Genomic DNA, 9,380 nt, shown 5'->3' on the forward strand with positions numbered 1-9,380 from the left:
TGGGTTTGTATTTTTTTGTCTTCCAAAATGATTTCCTCCATCACACATATACTCTATAGAAAAGAGACTTTCAAAATATCTCAATTGTATGGTTCATGGAAATCTAAATAAAATAATAATATTAAAATAATAAAATTCCCATATGCTCATTGTCTTTATCAAAGAGTGTAGGCAACTCAATACGAATTTGAGAGGCATGCAAAGTAAACAACGCACCAGTTAACGTTGCAATATTCTTAATCACACAAACCACATCATTTCCAATATTTTATTTTTCTTTTGTCAACAAATCCAGCTGTGAATCAACAAGTAGGAAATAATATAACATTTCTTCTAAGATGAAAAGCAATGGATTCCAACCATGGTGGTAATGTCATTATCCTTAATTTATTCCCATCTTCTATTTGGGTTTATCTTTTTGCAGGTGTTTTGGGGAATAAAGAGAAGAGCTTATGTACAAATAAATAGCAAGAAAGGTTCACTCAGTGATTAAAAATTTATGTGAAAAGGAAGTGATGACAAAGACTTTGGAACTTTACATGCAAAGACAACTCTTTCATGTTGGAGTGGTTGAACAACTCTTCCCACTTGTTGTTCTCCATTTTTCCATATTATAATAATAATAATAATAATCAAATTCACATCAATTAAAAAAAACATCTTTCACGTGGATTCTAAAAATGCCTACATCCAAGACATGAAAATTTACACATGAAGTCCTTCAATCTTTTAGATTTTCTTGTGGACTTATCATTATAAATAAAAAAAATATTTCAAACGTCCCAAACATTTTAACCTCGGACTAGGGTGTGACACATCTCATTGACAAGTGCATATCGTTGATGGAAGAGATAGAAAAGCTCGTCGAAAAGAAAGTTTGACACGAGAGATGATCGAGAAATGGAGAGAAAATGAGGCCTCAAATCTAATTGAATCAAGCACCCATATATTCGATGAGTAATGGGATGTTCTAGATGAACAAGATGGGGTCGTTATCCACATGTCATCAAGCACAATTGCAGTATGCATTGAAAGCATTTTGTTTGAATTTGTTTTTCATCATTTCTTAGGTTTCTTGTATGTTTCAAAGATATTTAAATGAACTTATGCTACTCATTAAAGTTATGAGAAATGAACCAAATTCTTAATCGTGTAGTTCTTTAAATATCAATTGAATTAAAAGCTCTTTAAATAATCGAGGTTATAAATCTTGGGAAAAGTAACAAGATTGAACCCTTATAAAATAAGAACCATTAACTCTACTCCAGAATATGCACCAAAACACCATACCCTTCTCTTGTACGGAATAATATAGTGTTTTCCTCTCACAAAGAGACAATCAAAAGGTTTAATGTTCATTTATGTATAGAAGCGAACAAAATGAGGCATCTATTGTGTTTGACTTTGCAAGACCGATTAGAAAACACTTTTTTTAAGGACGTTTAATGATGACCATAATCTTTTTAGATGGAATAGTTGAGTAGATGAATTTAGTTTAGGTCAGTTGCTTAAGAATTAAACTCAAGAGATAAAATTTTATGACTGTCAATGAAACCTAGATTATAACAGGTTCTTCTTGATAAGCTTAAGAAATCTTGAAGCTAAATACTCAAATGTTAATAAGAGAGAGTAGTAACTCAAATGTTAATAAGAGTAAAACGGGGCCACCCCGCTGAAAGCAATAAACTGATAACTTGAAAATAAATTCAAGCAGCTATTGAGGTAAGTCTAAGCTTTATGAAGTGGTTATATTAAAACCGTGACATTAATTGTGATGCAATAAATTTCTCAAGGTAAGATAAAAAAAACTGGAAAAAAAAGTTAAAAGTAAACGTACTAAAACGGGGCCACTCTGTTGAAAGCAATAAACTGATAACTTGGAAATGAATTGAGCAGCTGTTGAGGTAAATCTAAGCTTCATGAAGTGGTTATATTTAGACCGTGACATTAATTGTGACGTGATGAATTCCTCAAGGTAAGGGAAAGAAATAAAAAAAACAAAAACAAAATAAAAAAAAAACAAAAACAAAAAAAAAAAGAAAGAAATTACTTAGGATTAAGTTTAGGTGGAAGATAGACTAAGGGAGTTGAGAAACACTTATTATAGTCAACCTCACACAAACACTTAGGAATTTTGTTTTTAGACCGATATTTTTGCACTACTTTTGCTGAATGAGTCTATGAAGCTTGAACAAATGGAAGATTTCAGAGAATCTAAATAGAAGTTTTCTAAAAGACAAGCAATTAAATATGCTAGTTGCTTCATTTTATTTGTATCCGATTGGAATACTGAAAAAAACAAAAAAAAATTACTTAGGATTAAGTTTAGGTGGAAGATAGACTAAGGGAGTTGAAAAACACTTATTATAGTCAACCTCACACAAGCACTTAGGAATTTTGTTTTTAGACCGATATTTTTGCACTACTTTTGCTGAATGAGTCTATGAAGCTTGAACAAATGGAAGATTTTAGAGAACCTAAATAGAAGTGTTCTAAAATGACAAGCAATCGAATATGCTAGTTGCTTCATTTTATATGTATCCGATTGGAATGCTAAGCCAAGAATTGGGGCACGTCACAATGTTCACAAGGACTGAAAAATGAGAAATATTGATGATTTAAACCTTAGAAAATGTAGGAAACCAACATGAAACCAACCATCAATCTTGAAACTTGTCAAAGGGATACAACTTTGAAAATTTAAAGAGTAGTTGATTCTTGTGATATTCAATAAACTCATGTTTTGTGATTTGTTTTGATATTGAACCTGAATTAAGGGGCGCCATTTTGTTTTTTTAAAATATTTCATTCTTTTAAATTCTAAAATAGAAGAAACGATAACAATATTTTTCAAACAAGATGATATCTCAAGAATGAAGGAGGTCCTAGAAGCTGATAAGGCTTATTCTGCCTTAAATGAAGAAATGAAACAATAAATAAGAGTCAAAGCAAGAAAAATAAATGATGCAAAAGAAACAAAGGCATTCTCCGATTTTCGAGCAATAAAGCCTGAAGGGTTAGAAGAGTCAACAACATTTTTTCATGTTTATTCGTGACATCATCAATAGTTAAATAAGAAACAGATGATCACCTAATAAGATGGGGGAAATGCGTTTTGAGATTTCCTGTTATCTTAGCTTGAAGAAAAGATCCAAAGCATTTCTACTAGAAGAATTGATCACTTCTTGAGTTTACATCTGGTTCTAATACCTCACAGAAAGAAGCCGCAAACTATTCGATCAAAATAAAAGAAGAATAAAAGAAAGAAGAAAGAACATTTGATGATACTTCTAGTAACCCAAGTTAAGAATATTGATTGTTGATAAATATCACGAGGATAAAACCATTCAAAATTGGAATATCCAAGTGGGGATGAGACCTTTTGAAGCTGAAATCTTTTGGCACCTATTGGGACATTTCCAGGGGTTCATATCATGTTGAGATAACAAGATTTAGATCAAGAAAACATTGAAGATGAGCCTCAAAACTTGGAATGACCGGGGCAAAATATGAAATCAAGGAAAGCTTACATTGAGAAACAAATGATTCATGCTTCAGTTAGCAGAAGGATCATAAGAAAGCAAATCTGATTGATCAATTAAGTCTTGAACACAAAAGGCGTAAAGACCATATGCCTGATTGTAATAAGAATTAAAGAGAAAATATATTTCCTCTGAAATAAAGACAAAAAAATATGATAGAAAGGATATGATGACAAAATGATCATATTATTCTCCAACAGATGTAAACTTGAGTTGACAAGTTGCCAGATATTAGGGCAGACTCCATTTTAGAATGATTAAGTGAAGGAAGATTGAGTTCTTTACTTTGAAGCTAGAAAAAGATTGACGATCAACATTTCTATACACAAGAAAATCATGCATTACATTTAGATGAATTTAATTGCATTCATATTTTCATATAGAGATGCATAATCATTACAGATCTTCTAGGGAAAGAAGAAAAAGAAGGGAAAATAAAAAATTCAAGCCTCAAATGGAGAAAATTACATTCAGAATGACAGAACCTAAAAATTTGAGGAACCCAATTCACAGAACAATCATCATTTTAAAGTGGGGCATGTTACCCGACTGATATGATATTTTTAATATAAATCTTTAAAGAATACAAGTTTGATTTTCAAAGTTTTCTTGATGATTACTCAACTGATATGATAGTTTCAAATGAATTTTTAAAGAAACTAAGTTTGATTTTTAAAGGTTTAATGCTTGATTAAATCCTTCGGGTTATTAGTAAGTCTTTTGAGCATGATGATTAAATCATTCGGGTCCCTAGTAAGTCTTTCGAGCATGGTGATTAAGTTATTCGGGCCATCCGTAAGACTCTCGAGCAGGATACTTTTAAAATGGAAAAGGTTGAAACTAAATGATGGATGCAACAATAGCTATGGGGGTGTTGACCCTTCCCTCACGCATAACCGACTCCCGAACCTATTTTTGGTTTTCGTAGACCCCAAACTTAGTGTTTTAATAAAATAAGATGTTTATTAAATTATCCAATTTTTATGGTGTTTCAATCGCACCTTTAAAATGATTGGTGGAGACTTCCAACATTTCATAAAATCATTTCAAAAACTACATCATTGCAACTAGTCGACTTTCCCCTCGAAGGATCGGTTGCGACAAAAATAAAAATTATTGTTCCATTATGACCATATAATTATCCTTTATCCATGTTTTCTTACCAAAATGAAGATAACCTTAATTCTATGGAAATATTTTAGAAACTAGGGTAAATGAGTCTTGACTCTTTAGGAGGAGACAAACATGGTGAAAGGAAAGTGTGTGAAGAGGAGATTAAATGTTTTAGGAGTGAACTAGTGGGTAATGAGTGTTAATGTACTCTAGAATAAATTATTTAACTTTTTAACATAAATAGTATTATGAGAGGTGTGCGCCTTCGTCTTCCGCCTAGGTTTTAGGGACCTTTTGCACCTCGGTACGCCTAACGTCTTTTAAAACCAAGATATTGGAAGGAAGAATGGTTTATTAAGTATTCAAATCTAAAAAATAAGAAGAAAATGATCTTATTTAACTAGTAAAAAAACCTAAAATATTATTCTATCAAAAGAAAAATGAGAGTCAGATCTCTACACTACCTCTATCTGATATTAAGTTATCTTTTTGTTAAACGACTATCAAGTTAATTTTTTTAAAATTTATTATATCAATAAATTCAATAGAAGAACTTTAATGCATAGGAATTAAATTCCTAAAAGTAAAAACAAAATGACTAAATTTCAAATATATGAATAGTTTAGGACTTAAGGCATAATATTAGGAACGGGAAGAGACGGTGTCGTTTTTACTTTAGAAAGGGTGAAAAATGCTTTGAAATTCATTAAAAAGTCACACTTTCCCTTTTTGTTTTGTCGCGAAAGGAATAAAAAATGAAGAACGAGGCGAGCAGCAGCAATAGAAGAGAAGAAAGCTTGGTTGTCGATTGCGGCCTCTGGAGAAGCTCCTGCGGTTATTGTAAATCATCCGGTGGAACCATAATCTCTTACGGTCCGGTTCTTTATTTTTTCCTGGATGTTTTTTTCAATTTCAATTTTGATATGATTGACTTAATATTTATTGATTTAGGTATAATTAATAGTAAAATAATTTAAGATATTGTTAAGGATTCTAAATTATTTCAACTTTTTGTTGACATTTTCTGGTTTCTTTTTGGAGTTGTTTTTGCAGGTTTACGGGCGCATAGTCTTACAGTTAATGATTATCAAGGTTTTCTTCTTGAAAATTATTCTCATCAAGTTTCTAAGCGAATCCTATTCTTTCGAATTGTTTTATCTGTGAAAATTAACTTTTGATCATGCATTTCTATTGAAGAAGTGGAATATGTAATTTGGTTTTAGAATTTTTTTTATTGCAAAAGAAAATTGTTGTTTTTTGTTAGGGATGTGTGTAATTTGGTATTGAAAGAGTGTTATGGGGTAGTGATCATTAAGATTAATTTGATTTATAATGCTTGGTATGACTATATATTTACATATGTTGGTTTTATACTACTGTTTCTTATTAGATCTTCTTGACCGTGGTTGGAGGAGATCCGGTTGTTTCCTCTACAAACCTGAGATGGAAATGACATGTTGCCCATCTTATACTATTCGTTTGAAGGCAAGTGATTTTGTCCCTTCTAAGGAGCAACGTCGAGTTTATAGACGAATGCAGAGGTATAGCCGTACTCATAGCCTGTTTTTGTCTTGGTTTCTGATTGCAAATTGTCAAATACCTTTTGTTGTTGTAGTATAGTTTTAAGAAAATGGTATTGCGAAGAAGGAAGATACATACATATCCAAGATAGGCTCTTCTGATTGAGCCAAGTAACCACCATACACCTAGCGACAAAAAGGGTTTCTGAGTATGGACATATGTTTGAACATGCATTCATCACATTTTTTTGGAATGTGTAAATCTTGAGCTCTGACAGTAGTGTATGCCTAGGTTTTTAGATGCCACACTTGAGGCGAGGAAACCAATGGAACTTGCTGATGATCAAAATGCTTCTAAGCATACAGGCAGCTCTGTCAATCATTTAGTCTCAAGCTCTGGGAATGAATCTTTCTTTTTTGGCAATAAATGGGAAAATAAGGCAGAAAAGTTTATGCCTCGTTTATCTAATCAAATAGACAAAGTGGTGCATACATATATTGAAGTGGGGAATTTCCTTCTGGAAATCAATTTCCAAATGCTGCGGTCAAAATGGTTTCACATGCCAAAAGAAAATTAGCAGTTGAAGGGTCAGAAGATCTTTTATACACCAGCAACACTGCATTCCAAATAGCAGCCACTTTGAGGCGGACACGATCAGCTGAGAGGGATGGCCAACAATCACAAATAGCAGAAGAAATTGATCTGTGTCCCAAATCTATTGCCGAAAAGTTGGCATTTTCTTTAAATCAGCTAGCAAACATTTCTGGCTTGTCCTGTAGGGCATGCAAGGGGCATATTAATTTTTATTCTACAGATAAAAGTGCATCTTTAGATAGAGATGTTCAAATTGTTGCTTTGCCTGAAGAATCTGGGAGTGGAAGTCAAAGCTCTTCTGCCAAGAAGAGCTCTGAACACCATCAAGGGCAAAAGAGGAAGCTTGAGATCCGTTTGAAAAGGTCCAGTTTCGATCCAGAAGAGTATGCATTGTATAAACGATATCAAATTAAAGTGCATAATGATCCACCAGATCGTGTCACAGAAAGCTCATACAGGAGGTTTCTTGTTGACACTCCCTTATTTAATGTTTCCCCACCTGCTGATGGCATGGTTCCTCCATGTGGTTTTGGCTCATTCCATCAGCAATACATGATTGATGGCAAGCTAGTTGCCGTTGGTGTAGTAGATGTCCTTCCCAGATGCTTGTCAAGTAAGTATTTATTCTGGGATCCTGATTATGCATTTCTGTCATTGGGTAAATATTCAGCTTTGCAAGAGATTGGTTGGGTGAAAGAGAATCAAGCGTATTGTGCTAGTCTTCAGTATTACTATATGGGCTATTATATACACTCCTGCAGCAAGATGAGATATAAAGCAGCATATTACCCATCTGAGCTTCTGTGTCCTCTTCGTTACCAGTAAGTTCTGCCTCCACTGACCATGTGCATTTATGCACACTTGCTGATTTCTGGATTTTGAATGCCATAAAATGCATACTTTATTGTGCATTTGTATTAAACTTAAAAGTTCCTTAAGCAAACAACCAAGAACATGGGGCATCTAGTGAATTTTTAATTCATTCCATTTTTTAATATTCCGGGCATTTAAACTTGATCCCTTCTCTCTTCTCTCCTTTATGACCTTTTTTAATCTCATATTCTCTGTTTTTGCTTGATATTCTTGAATGTTTTCGAAATTCATCTTCTAGTTTGCCGTGCTGTATATAACTGGAGTTGAAGTTCTCATATTACATGTTTACGACTGTCTGCATATACTAGTGGTTTAAAGTTTTATGAGCTGAAATAATATTTCCAGGTGGGTTGCATTTCATTTAGCGAGGCCGATGCTTGATAAACAGAAATACGTCATCTTATCTTATTATGCCAATTTACAAGATGGAGAGTCATCCCAATCCTGCAATCCAGAAAGTCTCATGAACTTGCAGCATGATGAAAATGGACTAGAAGACTCAAATGATGTTTTTATGGGTGAAGATGAACGGGTGATTGAGATAGAATCTGACAGCTCTGACGATGAATTGGAACCAGAAACAAGTGGCTTGGGATCTGGCGCAATAGATAATGGCGATTTGACTAATGTTTTAGTTGGACTGAGAGGTTCACGACTAAGATACAAGGTAAGTAAATGCCGGGTGTGTTTTTTTTTTTTTTTAACTTGGCTCTTATTTGTATGCCAACTTTATCATAATAGGAGTAATGTTTGCAATTTTATAATTACCCGGGAGGGAGTTTACCGAGCTTTTTATGTCATGATTTCCTTCTCTAGTTTGTAAGTTTCTCCACGAAATATTTGTTACGAAAAAATTATACCACTTTAGTGTATACAGCCTGTGTATCAGATAACTTTCCTTGAATAATTGATCCGTATTCTAATTAACGGTTTCTTTGCAAAGGATCTACAACGAGCATTTGGTCCCACCAAAAGGAATTACTTTGAAACGCAATTGCGAAGCTACCAGAGGGTGGTGGGCGTAGAGCTGTCCGAGCGAATGGTTTATTCACTTGGCTGAGAATTTGTTATGATTCAAGATGTCTTGAGAAGTTTGGTCTTGAATCAATGTACCTTCAAGTCTTCTAAGCTTTACTTGGAGTAAGGATCAGTTCTGTTCAATCCATTTATTTAAAGAAGCGAAGATTCCTTAATAGGTATGTACATCTACCCCTTGTATACGTATCCGACATGTTCTCTTGGTTTGACAATCGAAACCGGGTGGGTTTCTTCTGTTGACTGAATTATGCTTATGCTTTCTTGTTGTAGTGACAATTATATGACATTCAAATAAGATTTGTTTTGCCTCTTTAAGCAACATCAAACCTATTTGAATTATGAATCGGATTTAAACTCCAATATAAATCGGTATTTGAGAACATAAATAGATTTGTACAACTTTTCTTTGATATTATTATCATATATGAATTTAATCTAAATCAGACTCGACGCATGCATGCATGCATGCCACTTGTCTGTAAACAAAATCATAGTTTCTTTCCGATTATTTACTCACTATTCAAGGATGGATATTCCTTTGTACTTCTGGTTCTTCTTCATCAAGGGAAGTTTCCTTGAAGAAACTATCAATGTGTGATGGCAACTACTAAATGTACATAAATCATGAGTTTTTCAAATATGAATCTCTTAAAAGCTTTCACATATTCCCAACCCCACAATTGATCGCTCATGGGTCGT

The 9,380-nt window shown here is 33.5% G+C and overlaps 1 pseudogene; it reads left to right on the top strand.

Moving 5' to 3' along the window:
- The first annotated feature begins 5,411 nt into the window (after positions 1–5,411).
- On the top strand, positions 5,412–9,000 carry LOC120115400 (annotated as a pseudogene).
- Positions 9,001–9,380: the final 380 nt, after the last annotated feature.

Source organism: Hibiscus syriacus, unplaced genomic scaffold (genome assembly GCF_006381635.1).
Source record: "Hibiscus syriacus cultivar Baekdansim isolate YM2019G1 unplaced genomic scaffold, ASM638163v2 tig00110264_pilon, whole genome shotgun sequence".
NCBI classification, from domain to species: domain Eukaryota; kingdom Viridiplantae; phylum Streptophyta; class Magnoliopsida; order Malvales; family Malvaceae; genus Hibiscus; species Hibiscus syriacus.